At 25.7% G+C, this 20626-nt stretch overlaps 1 protein-coding gene across 1 annotated transcript in view; it reads right to left on the bottom strand.

The window, feature by feature from the left end:
• The window catches only part of LOC122503378 (E3 ubiquitin-protein ligase MIB1-like), a 72134-nt gene extending 58951 nt beyond the window's left edge, over positions 1-13183 (bottom strand). Inside the window, exon 1 of the mRNA XM_043613886.1 lies at positions 13110-13183. The gene's annotated coding sequence lies outside the window, so the exon portion shown is untranslated. The remainder of the gene's footprint in view (positions 1-13109) is intronic.
• Positions 13184-20626: the final 7443 nt, after the last annotated feature.

The following is a 20626-nucleotide window of genomic DNA, read 5'->3' as shown; positions in this document are numbered from 1 at the left end:
TATAATCTAAAATTTTAACTGAAATTCATTTTTATAAAATGAAAATCAATTTTTATTTGAAAATTCTACAAGAATTTAATTATTTAAATGCAAAAGTGAACAATTTATTGAATAATTGAATGTTTCTCAAAATTCAATTCTCATAAAGAATTTTATTAACAAAGTTTTAAATTATTGAATTCTTTTGTCGAATTTTATTAAAACTTGCATTGAACATAATTACTTTTTTCAAGGAATTCAATTATAATTGTATGAAAAATAATTGAAACGCTGCCATGAGTTTTATTATTATATAGTAAAAATAATTTAATCCTTAAGAAGAATTTTATTACTCTTGAAAATGATTAAATTTCTGCAATAATTTCTAAATTCTCTAAAATTAAATTTTTTTCTAGTGTTTTTAACTAAAATTCTTCAATAAAGCTATTATTTTTAATAATTTTTAAAAAAGTTCTTTGAGAATTTTCAAATTCATTCGTTTACAATTCAATTATTTTAGAAAATTTCAATTATTCGGAAATTGTTTGTCAAAAATATGAAAAATTAAGATTTTCAAAGATTTTAATTTGCAACTTTTTCAAAATTCAATTATTTCTAAAAATCCACACCATACCTAATGCTTTTAATATTCAATTATTATCTAAAATTTTAACAGAAATTCATTTTTAAATCAATTTTTATTAAAAAATTCTACTAGAAATCAATTATTTAAATACAAAAACAAATAATTCTTTAATAATTAAATGTTTCTTAAAATTGAATTTCCATAAAGAATTTTAACAATAAATTTTTAAATAATTGAATTCGTTTGACGAATTTTAATAAAATTTTTAAGAATAATTACATTTTTCGAGGAATTTGATTAAAATTGCATTAAAAATAATTAAACTTTTGCTATGAGTTTTATTATTTATGAAAATGATTGAATTCCTAAAAAGAATTTTATTATTTACGAAAATAATTGAAACCTTGTAAAAATTTTATTATTTATGAAAATAATTGAATTATTGCGTCGAAATTTAAAAAAAATTTGTAAATAATTGAATTCCTGTTAAAAATTTTATTCTTCTTGAAAATAATTAAATGTTTGAAGAATTTTATTAAAATTTTTTTAAATAATTGAATTCTTTTGGAAAATTTTATTAAAATAGTAGATATTAAAAATTATTCAATTGAGGAAAATTTTGTTTAAATTATTGAAATTTTGCCAAGAGCTTTATTATTATCTTTGAAAATAATTGAATTTCGGAGAAGAATTTAATTATTTCAAAAGATAATTGAAATTTCCAGTAAAGAGTCTTAATTTTCTTTTGCAAGTTTTATAGCGCATAAAACAAACTTTTGTTCTCATTCTAAAAGAAAATTGTTAAACTGCAAAAATTGATATTAATTTAGAACCAATTTTGAATAATAAATCTTTATTTGTTTTGTTTTAATATCTAAAAACGTTAGTGTTTCGAAATCCCTTTTTTAATAATTTTACAACACCGAGAGAAAAATATTTTTTTAATCCAAAAATAAATATAGTCAACGAAAAAAATATATTTGAATTATACATATTTTATAATTGAATTAAACGCAATTTTTATTAAATCAAACTTATTTTGTATTAAGTCAAAATTATTATGTTTAATTAAAAAAATAATTTTTGGTTGACTGCATTAATATAAAAGTCGAATCAAATTTTCAATCCGATTTGCAGTTTTTTATCAGTTGGAAAAAGAAGGTAATACTGAATTATTTATTGCATAATTACCCCGCAGTTGTCAGTCACAATTTTTCCAAGTTTATCAAATTGAGACAAAAAACGAATCAAAAGTTTTGCTTCGCAAAAATTTTGATTCGTTTTTTGTCTCAATTTGATAAACTTAGAAAAACTGAGTATAAAAATTGTTTGTATACAATTGGAGTTCCAAAGTAGTAATAAATTTTTTTCTCTCAATTTTTTTGCGAGAAGAAATATTGACCAACAATTTATAGTTTAGTGTAAATACACGATTTTTGGATAAAATATATATTTTGAAGGTAAAAACGAGAGGAGGTCTTTTTTTTGCCCGTTCTCGAAAATAGTGCTTGCCAATTCCTCAGGGCAAAAGTTTCGATGACGCGAATGGCATCTATTGGCTATTTCGTACTTTAGTCACGTAGCGCCATGACAATATATGACGATTGAAATAGGGGCTAGTGCTATTTGAATTGCTTCGGTGTATATTGCACCTGTCCATGAATATACCTTCATTTTGCTGATACTGAAAAGATTCAGATCAGTCAAAAAAAAAAAAAAATCAGGTAGAAAAAAAACTGCAGTCAAGTGATTATTACTTTAATTTTTATTTTGGGTGCCTTATCACTGAAAAAAGGAAGTGGTATTTTAACACTAGAGCTTTTTTAGATTTATCCAATTTTCAAAATTTACCTTATTTTCATTTTTACAAGTTTGCAAAATTTTTTCTTCTCTTGACAATGAAAATAATATTAAATTTCAACTACTTTCTCTAAATTTGAATCAGTTAAAAGTCATAGTTTAAACTGACAATCAGTGACTGACTTTTTGCTTATGAATCAGTTAAAATTAAAAATAACTGATTTTCAGTAAAAAAAAAATAACTGAGAAATTAGTTAAACTTGACTTTTTTAAAGTAATTAATTGAATTAGTTAAAAAAATCTATTGAAGCATCAGTTATTTTTAAGTAAATGTCAGTAGAAATATTACACAGAGGAAAAAGAATTGTTAATATAGAACTAACAAATTTTTGTTGTTGTTACACAATTTTTTGTTACCTCAACAGATTTATTGTTATTTGAAAAAATTTGAATTATAGATAAAATATCGAAGAATTATTTAAAAAAACGAATGAATTAAAATAATTCATTTTAAAACTTATAAACAAAAAAAAACTTTATATCGAACTATATTTTTTAACATAAAAATTGAATTTTTACAGACTTCGCACTCGATAATCAATTTTAAAAAAGTAACAAAAAGTAGCTTCAGGACTGAAAAAAGTAGTGAAAAAGTAAAAATTTCACGACCAAAAAACTCGTTTTAGACGATAAATAAAAATCACAAAAATTTGAGTTTTTATTTTATTTCCCTGACTTTGTTCCAATTTTCATCAAAATTACATTTATTCTCTTTCTTATCCAACCAAATCCTAATAATAACTTCAATTCTGAATAAAATTCTTTAAATCTATTTCAATTAAATTTGACAAAAATTACAAATAATTAGAAATTTAATTTAATCTTTTAAAAATTATTTTAATCTTGAAAAAATTACAATTTCCAATTTTTTAATCGACTAATTTTTCTCATAATTTTCAAATTAAATTACATATTCAAAACTTGAATAATAATTTTTGTTAAATATTTAAATACCTACCTACTTATTTATTTTTCACAGAAATTAAAATATTTTAAATGATTTCAATGTAAAGTCTTTTTGAAATTTAATTACTTCCAAAAATTATACAACTCTAATATTCAATTCAATAATGTTTTTTTTGTTGAAATTTGTAAATAAAATTATTCAAAACTTTAATCATTTTTTTGAAAAAATAATAAACTAGGTAATAATTTTTCAAAATAAAAATTAAAATACTATATTAAATTTTACAACAACTAATAAAAAAAAAAGTATTACAATAACTAAAATTAAAAATTTTTTTTTAATATTCATAATATAACGTTTCGAATATTTAATTATCTGAAATTTTAACTGAAATCCCTTTTTAAATAAATTCATCATTAGAAAGTTCTAAGAGAATTCAATTATTAAAATACAAAAATAAAAAATTTATTGAATAATTTAATATTTCTTGAAACTATTCATATCAAGAATTTTATTCAAATTTTGTAAAATAATTCAATTCTTTCGACTAATTGTAATAAAATTTTTATAAATAATTCCAATTTTCGAGGCATTTTGTTAAAAATTTCTTTTAAATAATTACATTTCAGTAGAAATTTTATTATTTGCGAAAATAATTGAATTTTTGCAAAGAATTTAAAATAAAAAATTTTTGATAATTTAATTTCTGTACAAATTTTATTATTTGTGGAAATAATTGAGTTAATTCCACCAAAGAATTTTACTACAGTTATGAAAATAATTGAATTTTTGCGAAGAATGTTTAAAAAATCTTTTAAAATAATTGAATTTCCGTATAAATTTCATTATTTGTGAAAATAATTGAATTCCATCAAAGAATTCTACTAGTTATGAAAATAATTGTATTTTTGCGAAGAATTTTTAAAAACAAATTTTTTTAAATAATTTAATTTCAGTACAAACTTTATTATTTGTGAAAATAATTGAATTCCACCAAAGAATTTTACTAGTTATGAAAATAATTGAATTTTTGTAAAGAATTTTAAAAAAGTTTTTTAAAATAATTGAATTTCTGTACAAACTTTATTGTTTCTAAAAAATAATTGAATTCTGAGAGCATTTTGATTATTAATATGAAAATAATTGTTTTTTTGAGAATAATTTTTAAAAAATCTTTTAAAATAATTGAATTTCCGTAAAAACTTTATTGTTTCTAAAAAATAATTTAATTCCATCAAAGAATTTTACTAGTTATATGAAAATAATTGTTTTTTTGAGAATTTTTAACAAACATTTTAAAATAATTGAATTTCCGTAAAAACTTTATTATCTGTGAAAATAATATTGAATTCTACCAAAGAATTTTACTACAATTATAAAAATAATTTAATTTTTGAGACAATTTCTTTTAAATAATTGAATTTCCAAGAAGAATTTTATTAATATTTTGTAAAACATAGAATTATTCAGAGGAATTCATTAGAATTTCTATTAAAAATAATTAAAAATCTTTGACGAGTTTTATTATTTGTGAAAATAATTTAATTCTTCCAAAGAATTTTATTAAAATTTCTAAAAAATAATTGAATTCTAAGAGTATTTTGATTATTGTAAAGATTTCTATTAACATTTATTTAAATAATTGAATTTCCCTGAAAATTTTTATTATTTTTGAAAATTATTGAATGTTTCCCAGAAATATTATCAAAATTTTTTTTTAAATAATTGAATTTTTTTGGGAAATTTTTTTACGATAGTAAGTTAATGAAAATAATTAAATTTCGAAATAATTAAATTTTTTTTTCTTCATAAAATAAAATAATAATTAACAAATAAAAACAGTAAATTTTTTTAAATTAATAAACGTTTATTTGAAGTAATTAATAATAAAAATTTTGAATTTATTATAAAATGAAAAAATTATAATATTATGTAAGCAAAAATGTATTCAAAAATACAATAGTGATGAAAAAAGGGAAATTAATAAATGAACAATAAATAAATAATAAAACTATCTTTGTATTTTTAATTACTGACACTGAAAGTTTTTAAATTAAATTTGTAATTAAATTATACGAATGAATAATTTGAAAATAAAATTTTGCGTGAAATATGTACCTATATAATTACTAGAAATTGTTAGTGCGCGCATTCCCTTTAACATTTTTCAAATGTCGATTTTCAACATTTAAATACGAATTTTTGAAATTAGAAAAGTTAAAATTGAAATGCTTTTAAAGGTGGAAAAGTCATCACGAAAGTTTTCCTACTTGAAATGCTTTCACGGGAAAATATTCTCCGCAGTCGAGAAAACTGCGACATTAAAAGCTTTTAATATCATGTAAATCCTGTAATGATGAAAATAAACTTTATGGAAAGTTTTGCTATTTTTTGTTTTTTCGGGTTCTCTTTCTCTTAAATATACACTTTTGGTAGATTAATTCTCAAATTATTTCCAAATTGTAATTTTTATTTTAAGTACATAATAGATATATTAAATTTTCAGTTTATGGATATAGAAAATTTATGCGTGTGTATTATAGTTAAACGGTTTTTTGGAGAAGAGGGAAGTTGACGACTTCCGCTTTATTGAAGTAAAATAACACAACGAGAGTAGGTTAAATTTTTAAGATGCGATTTTTCAAGGACATGGAAATGTATTTTTTTTGTCTTTCCTCGAATCTTAGATAATAATCAATAGCGAGAAGAATTGACAAGTTCTTTTTAATTATTCAAAATAAATGAATAATAATTAATCGATTTTAATAAATGATTTAAAAATTTAAAGAAAGGTATGATTTATTTTGATAGCTAAGGTTGTATTTTTTTATTTTAAAAATTAATTTTAAAACAAAGCTTTAATAAAGAATTATATTTAATTAGTAAATAAAAAACAATTTAGGGTTTTTTTTTACTTTTGTTTTGAATTCAAATTTTGAATTTAAAGTAAAAATTAAACTTCATGTAACTTTCACCTTCACTCAACAAATTTTCACTTTCAATTTCACCCAAAAAATGTTATCTTCCATGCAAAAATTTTCACTCAAAAAATTTCCACTATAACAAGAAAAAATTTTCGCTTCAACAAAATTTTCACCTCGACTCAAAAAATTCTTATTTTCAGTTATAAAATTTTCAGTTAAACCCAAAATATTTTCACTTTCATGAAAAAATTTCCACTATAACAAAAAAAAATTTTCGCTTTAACAAAATTTTCACCTCCACTCAAAAAATTCTTACTTTCAATTACAAAATTTTCAATTTCACACAAAAAAATTTCACTTTCATGCACAAATTTTCACTTTCACTCAAAAAATTTCCACTATAAAAAAAAATTTCATTTTAACAACATTTTCACCTCTACTCAAAAAATTCTTATTTTCAATTTTAAAATTTTTAGTTTAACCCAAAATATTTTCATTTTCATGCAAAAATTTTCACTTACACTCAAAAAATTTCCACTATAAAAAAAAATATTTGCTTCAACAAAATTATCACCTCCACTCAAAAAATTTTTATTTTCAATTATAAAATTTTCAATTTCACCCAAAATATTTTCTCTTTCATGCAAAAATTTTTACTTTAACTCAAAAGATTTTCATCTCAACTTAAAAGATTATTACATTCAATTATAAAATTTTCAATTTAATCCACAAAATTTTCACCTCCACTCAAAAAATTCTTACTTTCAATTATAAAATTTTCAATTTCACACAAAAAATTTCCACTTACATGCAAAAATTTTCACTTTCACTCAAAAAATTTCCACTATAACAAAAAAAAAATTTTGTCTCAACAAAATTTTCACCTCCACTCAAAAAATTCTTATTTTCAATTATAAAATTTTCTATTTCACCCAAAATATTTTCACTTTCACCAAAAAAATGTTTTCTTTTACGGTCAATTAAAAAATTTTCATTTACAATTTCACTTAAAATATTTTGACTATTTTAATTTCACAAAAAATATTTTCACTTTCACAAAAAATATTTTCACTTTCACACAAAATATTTTAACTTTCAATTTCTATGAAACCACTTACAATTGAACCAAAAATTTTTTGATTGAAAATGAATTGTCTTTTGGTGAAAATTTTTTGTTTGAAAGTGAAAGTATTTTAGTTGTAATTTAAATTGAACTTTTTTTGTGTAAAAGTGAAAAAATTTTACTTGAAAGTAAAAGTATTTTAGGTGTAATTGAAATTGAAAATTTTTTGCGTGAAAATGTTTTTGCTGAAGTTGAAAGTAAAAATTTTTTGAGTGAAATTGAAAATTACGTGAACGCACCCCATAATGAAACAAATATTTTTATACAAAGTGTATAATAATTAGCAATTAAAAAATTTTGATTTTAACTTCGACTTTTAATTTACAATGCAAAGGAAACTCAAATTTAAAGTAGAAAACAAAATGAAAATCAAAGTCAAAATAAAAAAAAGTAAAAATGAAAGTGAAAGTCAAAATCAAAGAGATATTAAAAATGAGAATAAAAGAGAAAGTGAAAATAAAAGTAAAAAATAAAGTTAATAAACTTTCAATTTTATTTGCATTTTCCGCTTCGTAAATTTCTATTTTCACTTTCACTTTGATAGAAAGTGAAACTAAGAATCTATTAAAGTGAAAATGAAAGGGAAAATGAAAATTTGCTACAATGAAAATGAAAGTGAAAGTGAAAATAAAATTTTATCAAAGATCAAATGAAAGGAACAAAAAATTTGCTAAAATGAAATGAAAGTGAAAATGTTAATAAAATGTTATCAAAGTAAAAATGAAAGGGAAAAAAAATTTGCTAAAATGAAAATGTAAGTAAAAATGTAAATAAAATTTTATCAAAGTGAAAATAAAAAGGAAGAGAAAAATTTGCTAAAATGAAACTGAAAATGAAAATAAAATATTATCAAAGTGAAAATGAAAGGGAAAATAAAAATTTGCTAAAATGAAAGTGTAAATGAAATGAAAATTTGCTAAAATGAAAGTGAAAATAAAAATAAAATTTTATGAAAGTGAAAATGAAAAGGAAAATAAAAAATTGCTAAAATGAAAGTAAAAATAAAAATCTTTTGAAGTGAAAATGGAAATAAAAATTTATGGAAGTGCAAATAAAAATCTATTAAAGTGAAAGTGAAAACGGAAATTTAAAATAATTAAACTCGAACTGAAAATAAAATTGGAAATAAATTGCAAAATTTAAATGACAGTGAGTGACAGTAAGTAAAAAAGAAAATGAGTGTGAAAATGGAAGTCAAATTCAAACCCAAAATCAGAATTCAAATCAAAATTCACTATTAAGTGGAAGTGAAAATCAAAGTTGAAGTCAAAGTTGAATTTAAAATTGAAAGTGAAAGACAAAATAAAATAATCCATTTTCACATTTCTGACCGCGATGGCAAGCATGACAAAATATAAAAAGTACGACAGCCGGCAAAATTTTTTTTTTCTCAATTAGGACTGCTCACTAAATTTATTTTCGTTCCGGATACAAAAATATAATGAGGAATCTTCTATAGAAATTGCGACGGATTCGTATATTACATAAATATAAAAGGACATATGAAATCCGTCTCTTATAAACTTTTGCGAATGCGAAACATGTCAGACTTTTGGTCAAGTTTTAGTAATTTCTTGCGAGAGTTGGTTCGGGATAAATCTATATCTATATCTATATTATAAGATACAGAAGTGGTGATGGTGGGGCTGCTGCTGCTTTTCAGTTTCTACACGTAAGCAAAACGTCAGCTTTTCTCAGGAGAGTCACGAGTGTCGGAAGTATGAAGGTGGCCAATCGCCTCCTCTTTACCCATCGCACATCATTTCTCTCTCAATAAAAAATTTTTCCCTTCATTTTCAATTAAACCGTTGATTTTATTTTATTTGTCGTTATAGACATTTGTCATTTCTCATTTGGAATTAGTACCGTCTCTGTTAATTTATAAGGGGCGTTCCCCGTCAGATTTTCACTCAAAATTTTTTTTGTATTAAAACAATTTTTTTCGAATTCTATATGAAAAATAAGTAATTACGTGTTTTTTTATTTTTTTATTTGATCAAAATTATAAAAGTTATGATTTTTTTAAATTTAACATCTTCGGAAGCAAAGGATTTTTGAAACACTTTTAACTCCGTTATACCAAAAGATAAAAAATAATGTAATATATGAAAATAACTTGTTTTTTCTTGAATATTTCAAATATGTAATAAAAAATAACTTTAATAAAGCGAAAACATTAAATAAATTGAAATTTCGTCTAACATGTGACTTTTCTCAAAAGCGAAGTAATCGATTTTCGATTTCTTTCTTTCATTACAACCACTGATGAATAAAGAAATTTTTCCCACTTATGCCAAAGTGGTGTTCTTTAGGGATCAAATTATATTTAAAATTATATCAGTCGTTGCACAGATTTTACAGAAGGAAATAAAGAAATTAACCACTAAACATTCGTTTTCTTTTGTTTTTGAAGGTTAAATTTTTAAAAAGTGTAAAAATCGAATAAAACTCTGTGCAACTACTGACATAATTTTAAATATAATTTGAACCCTAAAGAACACCACTTTGGCATAAGTGGGAAAAATTTCTATATTTATCAGTGGTTGTAATGGACGAAAAAAATCGAAAATCAATTACTTCGCTTTTGAGAAAAGTCACATTTTTGACGAAATTTCAATTTATTTAATGTTTTCGCTTTATTAAAGTTATTTTTTATTACATATTTGAAATATTCAAGAAAAAACAAGTCATTTTCATATATATTACATTATTTTTTATCTTTTGGTATAACGGAGTTAAAAGTGTTTCAAAAATCCTTTGCTTCCGAAGATGTTAAATTTAAAAAAATCATAACTTTTATAATTTTGATCAAATAAAAAAATAAAAAAACACGTAATTACTTATTTTTCATATAAAATTCGAAAAAAATTGTTTTAATACAAAAAAAATTTTGAGTAAAAATCTGACGGAGAATGCCCCATAATGTTAATTAATTAATTTAACGAATTTTCATTTTTATTTTCACTTTCAAAAGTGAAATTGAAAAAAATTTTGGAAAAAATTGGAAGATTTTGATATTTATTCTCACTTTCACTTTGCTTTCACTTTTTTTTATTCTCATTCTCACTTTTCGTTTCACTTTCATTTGTATATTTATTTACATTTAGAGAGAATTTCACTTTCATTTTAAATGAAATGAATAGTGAAATAAAAATGAAAGTGAATGTGAAAGTGAAAATTCGTCAAAATTAAAGTAAAAGTAAAAATGAAAATTAATTTTTACTTATTTTAATAAAAACAAGCTGATAAAATGAAAGTGAATACGAAAGTGAAAATTCGTTAAAATGAAAGTAACTTTCATTTTGACGAATTTTCACTTTCATATTCACTTTCATTTTATCAGATTTTTATTTTCATTCTCATAATAGATTAGATTAGCTTCATATTTTCTCTTTCATTGATAATTTATTTTCATTTGACGAATTTTCACTTTCACTTTCGACTTCTTTAGATTTCTATTTACACTTTCACTCTCACTTTGATGGATTTTCATATTCAATTTTAGTTTTATTTTGAGATATTTTTATTTCTAAAATGAAAGTAAATTTTCACTTTCACTTTGACTTTTTTTCAATTTCACTTTCACTCTCATATTGAAAAATTTTCATTTTCAATACAGTTTTTCTAAAACATATCTTCTAATTTTTTATTTTCTAAAAATTTTCTTTTAATAAAAGTGAATTTCTAAAAAACTTTTTCCTAATGTAGGTGTTTTTCTAATTTTCTTTCTTCTAATAAAGATCATTTTTTAAAAATTTCATTTTCTAATAAAGGTAATTATCAAAAATTATTTTTTCTAACAATATTCAATTTTTGTAATAACGATCAATAGATTAAAAAAAAAAAATTTGCAAACATTTTTTATTTCTTTAAAAAATTGCTTGAGATTTAGTTAAAAAATTATGATAAAAAATAAAAATTATGTAAATTTTTTAACAAAATAAAAATAAAAATAAGAATCTGATAAAATGAAATAATATATAAAAGTGAAAATTCGTCAAAATGAAAGTAAAAGTAAAAATGTAAATTTTCATTTTTAAAATTTTTAAATTCTCATTTTTACTTTTACTTTCATTTTGACGAATTTTCACTTTCATATTAACTTTCATTTTATCAGATTTTTATTTTCATTAGATTAGATTCATATTTTCTCTTTCATTTATAATTTATTTTCATTTGACGAATTTTCACTTTCACTTTCGACTTTTTCAGATTTCTATTTACACTTTCACTCTCACTTTGATGGATTTTCATATTCAATTTTATTTCTACTTTGGCATATTTTACTTCTGAAACGAAAGTAAATTTTTACTTTCACTTGGACTTTCTTTCAATTTCATTCTGGAAATTTTGCTATAAAAATGTTGCTAATTATTTTTTTTTCAGAGAAGAACAGAATTTTGTTAACAAATTGTGATAAGAAATAGTATTTTTATAAAAATTTGTTTTCTTTTTCATAAAGAAATTATAAAATTCTGCAAACAGAATTTTCTAACTTTTATTAAAAATTCAAAATTATTGAATTTTAATAAATTTTAGGAAAATAAATATTAGAAATCATAAATTTTTAGAAAGTAAAACATTTTTAGAAAACAGATTTCATTAGAAATCGCTTTCTTTAGACAAAAAGGATAATTAGAAAATATTTTTTAGAAAAAGTGACCACCTACCATTTTTATTTTCACTTTCATTTTCACTTTGACAGATTTTTATTATCACTCTCTAAAAAAGTAAAAGTGAAAGTGAAAATAAAAGGAAAAAAAATTATCAAAGTGAAAGTCAAAATGAATATAAAAATGTAGCAATAAATTGATTCCGATTATGTAACTTTAATTTCTACTTCGACTTTCATTGTCATTTTCAGTTTGAAAGATTTTAATTTTTTACTTTTATTTTCACTTTCACTTTAACAAATTTTAATTTCCCTTTTCATTTTCACTTTCATTTTAGCAAATTTTTATTTTCATTTTCTTTTTTACTTTAATAAAATTTTTTTTTTATTTTCACTTTCATTTTAGCAAATTTTTATTTTCCCTTTCATTTCCACTTCCATAGATTTTTATTTTCACTTTCGTTTTTACAGCCATATTCACTTTCACTTTGTCAGTATTTTATTTTCGCTTTCAGTTTCACTTTTAAGTTACGTTTTCATGTTCTTTTTAGTATAAAGAGAAAATAAAAATTTTTCAAGGTAAACCTATTTTTGCTTTCATTTTCATTTTAACTTTAATAGAATTTTATTTTTGATTTTATTTTTACTCTCTGAACATGAAAATGAAAGTAAAAATAAAATTCAAAATAAATTTCTATGAAAGGGGAAATGAAAGTGTAAATAAAATCTATCAAAGTGAAAATGAAAATAAAATGAAAAATAAAATTCTATGGAAGGGGAAAATGAAAGTTTAAATAAAATCTATCAAAGTGAAAGTGAAGATAAAAGTTAAAATAAAATTCAGTCAAAGTTAAAAAGGGAATAGGAAAATAAAAATCTATTAAAGTGAAAATAAATGTGAAAGTCGAAATAAAATTATACATAATAACATAATTTAATTTCATGACAATTTTTTCGTTAAATAAATAATTCTCATGATTGCAAAAAAGCAAACTAAAATACCAAAAAGATGTTTGATTTATTTTACCACATATTCGAAGATTCGAAAAAATTTAAATTTAAATTTAATTATAATAAAATTCTTAATACTTATTTTAATTAATAAGAAAAATACTCACATTGCAGCAAGTAAATTTAATATTTTAATTAATACTCGTGAGATTTAACCGAGAAGATCAAACATGGAAGCACATATTTTGAATTCTTACCTGAAACAAAAATGAAAAAAGTAAATTAATTATTGAGAAATAATAATCATAGAGATAATAATATTAATATTATATAATTTTCCGCTAATTTTACTTATATATGTTCACCTGGTGATAACAATATCTTAAATTTAATAGCTTTTGACGAAAGTTTATAGCTTTTGATAAGTGTGACAATTATCGATTCTGCTCCCGATTACCATAACGATCCAATAACTTTAATACTTAATAGATTAATAGAATATTCTAATTAATAAATTTTATTATTTAAATTTAAAGTTTTCCAATAAATTATTTCTTAATTATCTACTCACATACATATCTGTAATTAATGTTATGTTATAATTAAGTATAATTTATTGCTGTCTGATTGTCATTAAAAATTTTTAATTAAGCACTGATGTATTTATTATGTGTATTATAAATAATGCAACAATAATTATTCTGAATTAAACCAATAACAATATTATTTATAATTAAACAAATAATTAAATTTATTATTTATAACTGAACCTCGATAATTATATAATTGTTGATTTAATTATTACTTCTAATTGTTAAATTACCTATTAAATAAAAAAATATTTTACAATAAACAAATATAATTAATTTATAATATAACTCACTTAAAAATTTACAACAATTTCAATATAGCTGTAAATTGTTATTAATTTCACTTTTTGAAAAAAGAAACCAAATTTTTATCTTTTTGAAATTATTTTTAAAAATTTTTTTATGAAATCATAAAAAAATTAAAATGAAAAAATAATTTTGAAAAGATTGTAAAATTGCTAATTTTTTAAAACAAATATATTGGTAACAAATTATAAAAAAAAAAATTTCGATATTTATCCCCGTTTATTTTTTTATTAAATAATTAGTTAATAAAATGAAGAAGAATTCACGCGATCGTTAGCGTGCATTTATTTTACTGTTTTATTTATTAATTTACAATAATATATTTATTAATTTCTAAAAATTTACTTATTAATTAAAAACTTGAATATTTAAGATGAAAAAGTATTTTTAATTCTTAAAAATAAATATAAATAAATAAAAATAAATTCGATTTGATTACAAACAGTAAAAATGTAAGAAAACATAAAAAAATTGTTTTTCTTATTTTATAAAAGAAAATTTAAAGATTGAAGTAATTTATCCCTTCAATGTGACAATTTGAAATTCTACACAAGCGACTGAGCGCAAATGGTATAGAAATCTGTATGTATCACTTTACTTACTGGTTCATGAAGCATGCAACAGAGCGCAGTAATGAACTAATTTTGTAACGAGCGCATAAGATTCGCGGATTCGCCGTTAAAAACAGCACTATCGAGGCGAATGAAAGCGCGGCAAAAGTTTAAATAAAGAATACAGAAACAAATAATAATAAAATGATCCTTTATATTCTGATTGGCAAACAATTACGCGTTGGACAATTTGACTATAGAAATGAATATAAAATAAAATATTATTAGATATGTTCCTTCTCTCTTTCGTTTTTTATATAGAAACTAAAACAGAGAAAAATGCGAGAACATGTGCAAGCAGAAATGGGGAAAACCAGTTTTTATCTCATCTCTTGAATTTGTTATTTTAGGCTAGCTAGAAGGAATGGTATGAAATCGTCGGGTTGCAAATCCTTTTTATAACTTTATAGAAATTGAAATTGAACTAGAAAGCAATAAATAGAGTAAAAACCCAAACCCTGCAGTAAAAGTAGTAAAACTTAAAATAACAGCAATGGTCAATCTCGGATCGCCCCTTTTTACGAACAAAGGCCTAAACATCTGGGTCATAAACTTGAACTTAGTCCTTTTCGCTTAAAGAGTCACTTAAAAGAAATAAAAACTATAAAATGTTAAAAAAAAGGGAATTGCAACCTATCCAATTAATTATCGAAACTCGATGAGTATCACATCAATCTTAAATTGAACCTTTGAATATCAACATTTAACATTTTCTCATTAACTTAAATTTAATATTAATTAATTACCTTTTAATATGTAACTCAACATTAATGAAACAAACTTGGTAAATTTAATCATTCTATCAAATCAAAATTTCGTAGCGATAAATTGAATTCATATAATTCTATAGATAAATCAAGATTAATTAAATATAATAAACTTCTAGAAATTCTAGATTAAGAATGAGAGTTTAATTGAACGATTGTTGCAAGTGCGATGTATGATTGTTGCTAGTGAGGGATTTCTTAAAAGAAACACGAAGGTCTCCTTACATTTATTAATTCAAGAAGAAACAAAGATAGAGATATAGATAGAGAGATGCAAATTCAAAAATCTTTATAAATTTAATGTTACTATTATTAATATTAAGAACAATCTAATTTTAATCATTGTAATATGTTTAAACTTAATTTCTTTTTCAATATTCTTATTGATAAATATACTTATTATATTGGAGACGATTCCAAAAACATTGAGTCGACTCGAACCAGGCAAATTTCCAACCTGAACAGCGCGCGCATACCTAGAGTAGAAAAAGTGGAAGTGTCGGGGCCCGCGTGGGCAGCCGGTACAGGTAGTACGATTTTGGGACTTGTCGTGAACGGTCATACGAAGTCTTTTGTATTTTAACGCTAGTTTAATTCCCAGCAGAAAAATAAACTGTTCCATACAAGTCAAAATAATTTTATTTTAATTACATTTTATTTCTACTGACCTTTTTACTCCTTTCTCATATTTTCTTCTAAATTTTAAATATCAAATTTGAAGATAATTTAATTTGAAAGTTGCCGCCGGATTTGCACGCGAGAGGATCTCATCGATGGGTTGGGTTTCTATACCCTTTGTTGTGTAACGAATCCAATATTTTTAAAGATTTGAAAATACCAAGAGTTTCGCGCCTAAAGACTGAGTTGCGCGTTACAGGAAAATTTTGGTGTCAGAAGTGGGATACTCACAAACCCGCCGTTTTTTGAAATCCTATAAGTGAAATCCGGGATCGTGAACTTATGTGCGAGAGAGAACGTCGGTCAGTTGAAATTAGATAATTTTTTAAAAAAGTGAACTTCAACGTTAAGTGTAAAATAAGGTTGAAAAGAGACATTTTTGCTTCTCGAGCCGCCTTTTTAGTAAAAGTGAATTTAGTAGCTTAGAACGAAAGGTTATCAAGTGCGCGAGAGCAAAGAAAAGAAGTTCAAGTGGTAGCAGAAAATAAAACGAGTTCCAGTGAAAGGCGAAGAAGAAGACGACATCGAGTAATAGCAGAAAATAAAAACGAGTTCCAGTGAAAGGCGAAGAAGAAGACGACATCGAGTAATAGCAGAAAATAAAAACGAGTTCCAGCGAAAGGCGAAGAAGAAGACGACATCGAGTGGTAGCAGAAGAAGAAGACGAGGTACAACAGAAGCGGGAATATTGCCACGATAACTTCTCAAGGTTTTTGGGCGGTTTTTAAACCTAGAGGTGAATTGGACTACAGTGTCGCAGACAGTGGTTTTGAGATCCGCCAGTTATCCCTCTAACCACTGCAGGCAAATTCCCTTATCGAGTCGACAACTTGTGAGCAGAGGAAATTAACCGAAGAGCTGATTCGCGTGTGTTGTGTTGAAAATTTTTATTATATTTACATACAGTCAGTTTTCTCTGGAAGAGATAATCTTAGTGTTAAAAGTGTCGAAATTGTAATCAGCTGTCATCCAGAACTTCAAAAGCAGTAAGTCAATTGTCCAAAAAATTTTCTATTGTAAAATTGTTCGCCAATCAACTTATTATTGTATTTCTCCTTAAGTTGCTAAATTCCGTTTTTCTATATATTATAAAATGAACACTCGTAGTGCTGTAGGTAGAAGTAGAGGAGGACGACGAGACGGTAATTTGACTAATGCGAATAGGGCCGAAAAAACCACTTCGAACGACGAAGTAAGAAATACAAAAAGGAAACGAAAATCAACAATTAGAGACACGAGTAAATTAACAACCACTAATAAACGCGGAGGAACCGAAAAGGGAAATAAAAATAAAAGGAGAAAAATTGCACGCGAAATTAATCAAAACGATTCTGACATTCTGAGTGATTTAGAGATTGAAAATTATGATTCTGAAATTTTAACAAATAATTTGCCTCCCCCTCAAGCATCTCCCCCCGTACAAAATTACACCACCAAACAAAGTGGAAACAGCGTTTCAGGGACAAGTATTTCTAGTTCCGGAATATTTGCGCCTCCGCGAAACGAACCCCAAAATCCAATTCCATTTAAAACAGCTCTCGAATTTCTTCCTAAAAATTTTGACGGCGAGTCAATGCCTGTCAAAAGATTCATTGCAGATTGCATTTGTGCCAGGGATGCTATTTCTGCGAGCGAGAGACATCTTTTATTTTTAATGATCCGATCACGGCTAACCGGAAACGCGTATAATTCTCTCCAAGACCGCGATATTAATTCGTTAGAGGAACTTCTACAACACCTCAAACATAATTTCACGGAACATTGCAGTTTGAGTCAGTTAAATTCCGCTCTTGCCACAGTAGCACAACAACAGGACGAAAGGGTTATGGAATATGGTTCACGCGTTAGTAAGATTTTATGTAATATGATTGGTTTGATCGAGGACCAAAATACAAGCGAAGCTGCTCACTATATGATAAATTCTGCTCGCAATACAGCTTGTGGAAATTTTGTCATGGGGTTGAAAAGCGACCTTGTGTGGCGGGTAAGAGTAGGGCAACCTGATTCTTTACAGAATGCCATAATCCTTGCTAAACAAGCCGAATGGGAAGTAGAGTTCGCGAACGGATTGGATCGGAAAGCTACTGAAAACATAACCGAAACTAATAACAATTCAACAGGGAGCGAAAGGGGAAAAGGGCGCGAAAACGCTCAAAACAGATTTCAACCGCAAGGCAAAGGTGCTAATGTAAGAAAAGTCGAAGGACACCGCGGGGAACATCGCGAAAGGGGAAAAGGGGGAAATCGTCACAAAAATCCTAATTCAAGGAACGGAAACGATTCAATGACCGCGACTAATTCTTGTTTTAAATGTGGGGAACCGGGACACTTGGCACGAGGTTGCATTCGTGTTGTGAATGACCAAAAATCATGTTATAATTGTAACAAGGTGGGTCATCTTGCTCGCGATTGTAAAGAACCATCGAGAAGAAAACGCGAATGTTTCGTTTGTAGAAGTTCCGACCACACTACCCGAGATTGTCCCCACGTCAAGAACGCTGGTAAAAGCAAAAGCGAAGTAGTTTGCAAATTCTGTAAAAAAATGGGCCATGTAGAAGAAAAGTGCTACCATCGTTTGCGACGCGCTTTAGAAAACCGGGAACAGAAAACGGACGATTTAAACGAGAAGTAAGCTCCTTTGACTGGTGCGATAGCGAGCTTCGGGGTAAAACAGCACCAATCCGACGAACGATTCTTTCTTTCCAATCGTCTGAAACAGTAACCACACCTCACGTAAATCTGAAAAGCAATGATTTTAAAAACGGTAACGGAAACTTTATAATAGATACGGGCGCGGAACTAAATTTAATTAAACATCGAATGGTCCAAAAATTAGAGTCAATAAATACGAGAAATAAATACAGTTTATTCGGCATCACAACAGAAGGAGTGCAAACGCTGGGTGAAATTCGTATCCGTGTCAACGGGATAAATTGTTTTTTTCAGGTAGTGCCCAACGACTTTCCAATTAATGGTCACGGTATGGTTGGTATGCCCTTCCTTGCCAACTCCGTAATCGATCTACAAACAAAACAAATGCAACATGAGGCAGGTAGTTTTAATCTCAGCATCCCTTCAAAAGGAACTATTTTAAAGCTCAAAGCGAGAACAAAACAATTAGTATCGTTACCCGTTTTTAATTCCCGTTTGACGGAAGGATATTTACCTTTAATACAGACAGGTCCTGATGTTTTTTTAGGCGAATCTCTAGTATCCGTAAAAAACGGAAAGGCTCTTGTTTACTGCATTAACTCCTCCACTAGAGACATTGAACTCTCGATTCCACCCGTACACCTGGAAGAAATAGAAACAATTAGTTCAGGTCCAAAACCCACTGTAAAAGTCTCTTCCGAAATGTCGAATATTACTTCCGAGCGGTTAAAAAATTTAATAAATGAATTGCATTTAGAAAATTTGAACGATGAGGAAAAAGAAAGTCTCTTAAGAACTATAGCTAAATTTCAAAATCAATTTCATTTAAAGGGGGATAAATTGAGTTGCACTAACGTTATACAACATAAAATTAACACGACAGACAATATCCCTGTAAACAGGGGTAACTACAGATATCCACCGATTCACAAGGAAGTAATAGAAAAGGAAACCGACACTCTGAAGGTTTATGACGCAATTTCTCCCTCAAATTCTTCTTACAATTCACCCGTTTGGGTGGTACCGAAAAAACCCGACTCGCAGGGCAACAAAAGATGGAGAATGGTCATTGATTATAGAGCACTTAATGAGAAAACGACTGGAGATGCCTATCCTTTACCTAACATTACCGATATTCTCGATCAATTAGGCGGTGCAAAATATTTCAGTGTGTTGGATCTCGCCTCTGGTTTCCACCAGATTGAAATCGACCCAGCTGACAGACACAAAACTGCATTCTCCACTTTATTTGGATTATACGAATTTAACCGAATGCCTTTCGGGTTAAAAACTGCCCCTGCCACTTTTCAAAGGTTAATGGACAGAGTTCTCTCCGGTTTACAGGGCGTCGAAATGTTTGTTTACATGGACGATATTGTAATTTATGCGAGGTCTATTAAAGAGCATAACGAAAAGTTAGAAAAATTGTTAGGTCGGTTAAAAACAGCGCGACTAACCTTACAACCCGATAAATGTAGATTTTTATGTAAAGAGATAGGATATCTCGGACACATTATCTCTGAAGACGGCGTAAAACCCGACCCAAAGAAACTCGAAGCCGTAAAAGATTTTCCTCAACCCAAAAACCGAAAAAATATAAAACAATTCTTAGGCTTGGCAAATTACTATAGACGATTCATCCCCAAATTTGCTCAAATTGCAAAACCATTGACGATGTTATTAAAAAAGGACTCAAATTTCGAGTGGACGGAAACAACCGAAAATTCTTTTCAAACACTCAAAACAATTCTTTGCTCTCAGCCCATATTACAATATCCTGATTTCTCCAAGCCATTCGTTGTCACTACTGATGCATCTGATTTCGCCCTCGGCGCTATTCTCAGCCAAGGAGAGATCGGTAAAGATTTGCCTATAGCATATGCTTCTCGTACATTAAATCAAGCCGAGTTGAATTATAACACGACCGAAAAGGAACTCCTCGCAATAATTTTCGCTGTAAAAATCTTTAGACCCTATATTTTCGGTCGAAAATTCACCCTAGTGACGGACCACCGTTCTTTAGTTTGGCTCGATCAATTAAAGGATCCTACTGTTAGTTCTAGATTAGCCAGATGGAAAA

The sequence above is a fragment of the Leptopilina heterotoma genome, unplaced genomic scaffold (genome assembly GCF_015476425.1).
Source record: "Leptopilina heterotoma isolate Lh14 unplaced genomic scaffold, ASM1547642v1 Lhet_26, whole genome shotgun sequence".
Classification (NCBI taxonomy): Eukaryota; Metazoa; Arthropoda; class Insecta; order Hymenoptera; family Figitidae; genus Leptopilina; species Leptopilina heterotoma.
Note: the sequence above shows the minus strand (reverse complement) of the source record. Positions and strands in the feature narration are given on the sequence as shown.